At 41.0% G+C, this 7433-nt stretch overlaps 1 protein-coding gene across 3 annotated transcripts in view; it reads right to left on the minus strand.

Moving 5' to 3' along the window:
* The window catches only part of syt1a (synaptotagmin Ia), a 217776-nt gene extending 214312 nt beyond the window's left edge, over positions 1 to 3464 (minus strand). For 2 of the 3 annotated variants that reach the window (XM_088348130.1, XM_088348128.1), the window contains exon 1: positions 3352 to 3450. The gene's annotated coding sequence lies outside the window, so the exon portion shown is untranslated. Of the gene's footprint in view, positions 1 to 3351 lie in introns of all 3 variants that reach the window. The other variant, XM_088348131.1, reaches the window with a different exon arrangement.
* Between the last annotated feature and the right edge of the window lie 3969 nt (positions 3465 to 7433).

The following is a 7433-nucleotide window of genomic DNA, read 5'->3' on the forward strand; positions in this document are numbered from 1 at the left end:
TATAACCCGGTGCGCCCTATAGTGCAGAAAATACGGTACTTGGATTGTGATGTGGCTGCAGTTGGTGCAATGGAGTGTGAGGTATTGCACAGAGTGAATCAAGGAAGCAAGGTTTTGGGTGCTCTGAGGAGAGTGATGAGCAACAAAAGTATGAGTATGGATGTTAAGAGGGGACTCAATGAGAGTGTGGTTGTGCTAAATGTGTTGTATGGTGCAGAGACTTGGGGCCTGAACGCAGATTTGAGAAGGAAATTAAATGTTTTTGAGATGAAATGTTTGAGCAGTATGTTAGGAGTGACAAAATTGGATAGATTGAGAAATGAAATTGTGAGAGACAGAACTGGAGTAGTAGTGGAACTGAACAAGCGTGTGGATAAGAGAGTACTCGGTTGGTTTGGACACACGGAGAGGATGGATGAGAAGCAAACGTTGAAGAGGATCTACAGAGCAGAAGTAAATGGAAGGAGACCAAGAGGAAGTCCGCGATTGACGTGGATGGATGGTGTTAAGAGTGCACTGCAAGAAAGAGGTCTCAATCTCGTGGAAGCTAGAGCTCTTGTTGGTGATAGAAATGAGTTGAGAGGGGTTGTAAAAGGATAGTGGGATGTTTAGACATAATGTAACGGATAGGCAGGGCACCTGAATGATGCGGCAGGGGTAAACCAGTGAAAGCTGTCAGGCCCTACTGTTGAACAGAAGAGTGTGTTGTGTCACCCTGACCTGAGTGACATGGCCGCATTCTTGTGTCCCGTTTCATCTCGAGGGACGAAAGCATTACCAACTTGGGTGCCAATGTGCTCAAAATGTTTGAGCATTTGAGTTGGCTATGGTCCCAAAAAATGTTTGTGTGTTTTTGCTACCCTTTATTTCCTTTGTTTTTGTGTATGTGTTTGTCTTGCTGTACCCCAAAACAACCACCAACACCACCACCCCCCAAAAAAAAATAACCTGAATGAAACTCCTAGTGAACACACCGGAAGTACAAAGGTAAGATGATCTTAAAATAAGGATTTGAAGATTTCAAAAAATGTAAGGGTTAAAAGGGGGAGAGGGAAACTTATACACTTGTGACTATGCATGCAATTACATATTTCAATATTCTATCAGTGGATGCTGATACCCCCCAGAAAAAACGTTTTCAGAAGGCATTAACCTCCAGCATACCGATTGGAGAGACTCTGAAAGAACATGAGCACAGTTTCTCAAATCTCTTTTGTGCCCGTCACCTGGTAACGCTCGGACACCAGTGAGCTTCCTGGTTAATGTATTCCCCAGTGCTGGCAGTAAACAGCTGCACCTGCCTGCCCACCTTGTCTACCCCCTACTTTTCCTCCTCCTCCTTATCGTCATCCTCCTCACTGCTTTGCTACTTTCTGCGATGGTTGATCACCCCAGAAGGGCGAGCCGGTCTTCTGAAAAAAAGGGGTTGGGCGCTGTTTTAGGTGAGGAACTGAGAAGCTCTGTGCTATGTGGTATGTCACTCTCGATACTATTGAAGAATTTAGTATTTTTTGGACATAAGTTACTTCGGAGTTTGAGTCACACCAGCCAAAAAATGCACAATTAAAAAGGAAAACATATATCAGTGGCATCGAAGTACAAGTCGCATTTTGAGAGAAATTTATTTAATAAAACCTAACACAAAAAAAACATACATGTCTTCCTCAATGGTCATCTAAAATAAAAGAGACCAGCGGTGATAAATACTTTCATACGATATACCGCATGCCTGTTAATTTCAGTAATGACGTAACCTATTAGGAGTTATTCAGATAACTTGATAATAAATAACATGATTACCTATTCTGCATTTTCCAAATCACTATATTCAATCAAATCTTCATCTTCTGTTTGACTGTCACGGCAAACAATCAGGCACTTCCAACTTCCAGTTCTACGTCGCTCACGTCAGACTCTTCGTCACCTTTGCTTTTTGCTTTTCACTATTTTCAGTTTGTAATCTGCAGAATATGAATTTATGAAAAATCAAGTGAACCAGGTGTTCCACGAAGGCTACCCTAGGGGTACCACGTTGGAGACCCCTGCTCCTCAAAATGCAACGACATCTAGAGGATGAATATTAGACAATGTTCCTTTAAGGCAAGGGTCAGGATCATTTTGTACTCAAAAAAACATGTACGAAAATTATTCAGATATTTGGGGGGAGAGCCACACCACATATTTCAACATAATTCAAGAATACCGCCAAACCCGCTCTCTAGAAAAAGAGCAAATTTTTCAGTGCATTTTATTTCACTGTGTGACGTTTCATAAAATATATTAAATAATAATAATGCCAGAGCCTGTGTCCCATACAACAAGTATCCCACTTAAAATTCCTCTCATGCTCGCAGTTACCCAAGATCATTGAGACAATTATGTGAGGTTGTTTCGTAAAATTGTCACTAAAAACTCCAAGTGAGATGGACATGGATCTTTACCTTCAGCTATGAAACATTAGCTAAGAGTCACGGAAACAATTTTGATGGTATGTTTTCTTGCCAGCCTTTAAAGATAAGAAATTGCTACAGCGCACCCACCGCTGGTGATTTGAAAACGGTATTGTACTATTGACCCAAATTGTTAGGGTCCCGGACGCCTCCTAATCGGTTTGTAATTGTGACAAGTCAAACACCCCACACCTGTCCCCAATTAGCATGACCCTTCATAAAGACATTTTGTAAAGCACCCAAGTTCGGGTGATTTTAATTTTCCTCTCTCGATTTATACCCACCCCTTTCTTCCAGTCCATCCTGCTTTCTGAGGTTTGTTTTTTGTTTTGTGGTTCTGACAGTTGTATAATTGTGTTTGACCATTTCTTTGTTACTCTGTTGATTATTTTGTTACTAAATGCCATCTGTCTTTGAGCACTATTCATTTTCCTGCTTTGCGCATTTGGTCCACCACAATATCTCACCATGACATTAAAAAAGTGAATTCCATCTCCGAATAAGAGGTACTCATGAAAGGAGCCACACCTAACACAGGAGCCATACAGTTCCAACCCCTGCTTTAAGGCCAAAACTAGGCAAAGTAATTCACCAGGCAGCTGACTTGTTACAGGATTACAAAATATCATCAAATAATCTGCATATAAAACCAAAATAAATGTATATTGGGAAAAACATCACGCTAAACAATTGAAATGGCCAACTTGATTGGAGTGAAAAGATGAAAGCAGACTGTCTCCACAAACACCCACCCACACAAGCACAGTTGTCTCCCCTCGCAACCAGAGACAGCGCATAAATATAAAACAACAAAAGCCAGAATGAAAAAGCCTTCAGAGATGAAAATGATTTGTTACAAAATAAACAATTTAATTTGAAAAGGAGTGGCCGGTGAGCTTACCTGGCAGATGATGGAGAGCGCACCTTACTACTGGGTAGGCGGAGGCATCTGAAGGTGGAGAGGAAACAATGTGCAAAGAGAGGTCGAGCAAGCAAGAGAGAGTGAGAGTGAGGGAGGTGAACTCGAGGGCGGAGTTTGGATGATGCTGATGATCCGTTGCCGACGACAACACTGTTCCTCGGAATCCCTCCAGCATCTTGCAGCCGTTAAACGGGGGGGGGGGGCATTTGGCAAATGCCCATTACAAACCCTAGCCCCTCGCACCTACAAAAGCTGAACAGACTTGTGAGAACATGCCCATGAGGGAGCGACTAATTTCCCAGGAGAAGCGAGACAGAAACACCTTGAAGGTGGTTGCCTGGCCACTGAAGGGTGATGGAGTGTGTCGCCATGGTGACCTCAACTGCAGGATGTAAAAGAAAGGGCAAGAAAAGGCAAAGCACTTTCCCACTGTCACTTTTAATGGAAAAGTTTAAACTGTGAAGAAATTTGTATACCAAATGAAGTGGCCAAATGAGGATGTGAGATCTCATCTCATCTCATCAGCTGCACCGCTTATCCTCAGTAGGGTCGCGGAGGTGCTGGAGCCCATCCCAGCAATCATCGGGCAGTGGGCAGGGGACACCCCGAACTGGTTGCCAGCCAATCGCAGGGCACATGGGGACAGACAACTCACTCATTCACACCTAGGGACAATTTGGACCGGCCAATTCACCTGAAATGCATGTTTTTGGAATGTGGAAGGAAACCGGAGTGCCCGGAGGAAACCCACGCAAGCACGGGGAGAAAATACAAACTCCGCACAGGAAGTCTGGAGCTGGATTTGCGCTAACCACTGCTCCGCCGTGCTGCCCAGGATGTGAGATCATCCTCGCTCATATTTTGTTTATGTGTCCATCCCTTTCATTTAAATTAGGCTGTCAGGAACATACGGCTCGCGAGATATTGCTCTTTTCATGAGTACATCTGGCTCAGAAATAAGACAAGGGCAATAGTATTCTTCCTTGTGACGTTCCAATTCTAGCCGAAGCGACTCATTGGGTCACTGGTTTGGTCCAATATATTTGTATTTTTCACAAAATAAACAAATCATCTGTAAAGAATAAAGGGAGGACAGGATCAAACCAAAGGCTTATAAAAGACCGATCCCCAGAAAAAATGCGGGCGCTTTTTTCATCAATCATATAAACAAGTTATCAAATCCTACATCATCATAATAATCATTTGTTTGTCCGTTTGAAAATGATCACATTGTTTGAATCACAATGGATATTTTACAGTTTCTGAGTATTAAGTTGCTTTTTGCAACTCAGAAGACAGCTCTGTCATTTTGACCATAGGCTGTCGAGACAGTGTGAACCAACATAGTCTGTGTCGTATATGTTACGGGACCAGACTGGTGACTTTAAAGGCACTGCATTCACAGCGTTGGCCAACGTCAAGTTGGAGACGTCTATATTTGTGTCTTCTTGGGTAGCCAGTTTAATAGTGCTAAACACAGAGACCCACCTGAGGTTTATAAGACAAATTTTCAACTGCTGTATACACTCTTTGTGTTACACCAACAGACCCCATTTTGACTGTATGTCTGTAAAGAATCCTTTATATGGAAGCTCATTAAACAGTCCATGTTCACTGTTGAGACACTTTATGATGGAAACCCACAGAACTGTAGAAATTGTCAACACCTGAAAATGCCACCCAAGCAAGCATTGGAATTTGATCCAGTGATCCGTAGGGGTGGGTGAATCTCTAGGTTGGTGGGGTTACTTTAAATGTGTAATCTGATACAGTCACTGTTGAAAAATGTAATCAGTAACGTGATCGGAATACCATATTATTAGAGTAATGTAACTTGATTAGTTTTGATTATTTTGATGATTTTGGAAAACTCCAATTCCAAATATACTAATAATGTACAAAATAAAATAAATATAGATATAATTACTAAATTTTGTCCGAGATAAATGATCAATGTAACCTTACATGGCGGATAACATATGCTTTGTTTTAGTTCACATTAAGAGCACATCAAGAAGCCAGTAATGTTTTAAACACACATATTGTTCACTTTCTACATTTCCAACACAATCTGGGACTTCTTGTCATCTCTGTCGGTCTCTCTAATGTCAGTAATCTAAATCAGTGTTTTACAACCAGTGTGCCGGGGCACACTAGTGTGCCGTGAGACCGTGTCTAGTGTGCCGCTGGAATTTGCCCAATTTTATGTTTCCAAAAATCAGGCCATTATTTAGTATTTTTGCTATTTTCAGAGGAGGAAATATAATAGTCATCCATATCAGTATGTGGCAGTAGATTTTATATACTTTTTACATACTAATTATCTACTCATGAGGTAGCCCAGTACATTTAATAACTTAATGTGTTTAACAAAGCAGTTTAAGATTGCACTGTAAAATTTGATTTGATTTAAATTGTATTGACACAATCCATCAATCAGTGCTATATGTATATGTAAATCTATTGGTAATTGAAAGACACATGTGAATGAGTGCATGAAGTCAAACATCACACAGTGAGATAAAAATGTGCTAAAGAATTAGCTTTTGTCTGGGGATAAGGTTTGGTGATTTTGTTGAATTTTCTCCTGAAATATATGGCGTGGCTCTCAAAAAATAAATCAAAACCATGGCTCTTCAGGTCGTAAAGATTCCTATCCTGAATGAAATTATACAAATCACAATGACGTCGGTGATGTAGAGGGACAGTTCTTTTAACAACCTCCCCCACTCCTCACACGCTGTGTGCACCTACGCGAACATCGGACGAGGCGTTTTAAAAGGTCAGGCAGCTCTGCAGCCAGGGTCCAATAATCAATCGTCTATTTTTAGCAACACAACATTTGCAGCTGTAACAATGTGCTCACACGGCAGTTTTGAGCTCTGCCGACGTCGACCTCCTTTAAATCAAAGTGTTGGAGTGACCAGGAATGAGCGAATGAATGATGTTGCATGACTCTTAGCTGTCATGTTTTGCTTTATTAAAACCATGTGACCATGCAAAGATCTACACGACATATTTTAAAAATACTTGATTCGGAAAGACGTTAAAGGAACAGTGGTATTATTTGACCACAAGATGTCGCTGTGTTGCGTTGAAAAGGAAGAATACAAGCTAAGGAGACTCAACATGACCAAACTGCACCATTTTTTCCTCATTTATTTGCCCAGCCTTTTGCAAGGTTTTTGGATCTTTGAGTGGCAGCAAGATGGCTGACAATTATGTCTGGTCTCTCAGGGTGGGGCTTCTCGCTATGGAAAAGAAACGTAAATTTCTCAACCAAGTATCTTGAAAAATGCAGCTTTGTATGTACATGTATTTTTGCTTGACTCTCTAAGTACGCTTGTTCTTCATCATGGTTATTTGATTATTTTCTTGGGAAAAAGTAATTCTGCTTAGTTTTCCTCATCTCTAAGAATTATTAGTATTTAACGCACCCTTTTGTAGTTCATAAAACATTTGTATTTTAGTCTTTTTAGGGGGTGAAATACAAATTTTAAGCTACACTTTTGCTCATCTTACTCAGTTGACTGGTTAGGGGTAAGATACGATCTAAAAAGATAAAAAATCCAGCCTGACTCAACCACATACAAAAGCCCGATCCTGCCCGAGTTGAACCAATTAACCTGATTTCAGGGACTGAGCAGGAAGCAAACCTGACTTTTCATATTTTATTTGTGAGGGCTCTGGAGTAGAAAGAAAATGTGATTTCAGCCGACTTCACCCCCTGTCACGCCCCCTTGTTTGGGTCCAACAGTGTCGCCTCGACAAACACACGCGCCGACCAGTGTGTGCGCTGTGCTGATCCTCAATAAAGAAAACGAAACAAAAATGACATTTTTTAAAAATAGTCTGCAAGGGTGTACCTGGACGTAATGATTGACATTTTAGGTCTTACCTCTATCTGGTATGTATGATTAATTGTTTATCAGAAAAAAAATCACGGACAAACAAATGATTATTATGATGATGTAGTATTTGATAACTTGTTTATATGATTGATGAAAAAGACCCGAATATAGGCCTGGGCTCCGGTTAGGGCCTAGGATCTTCCCTCTGAC

Source organism: Urocampus carinirostris, chromosome 11 (assembly GCF_059441175.1).
Source record: "Urocampus carinirostris isolate Australia breed hairy pipefish chromosome 11, RoL_Ucar_1.0, whole genome shotgun sequence".
Lineage (NCBI taxonomy): Eukaryota > Metazoa > Chordata > Actinopteri > Syngnathiformes > Syngnathidae > Urocampus > Urocampus carinirostris.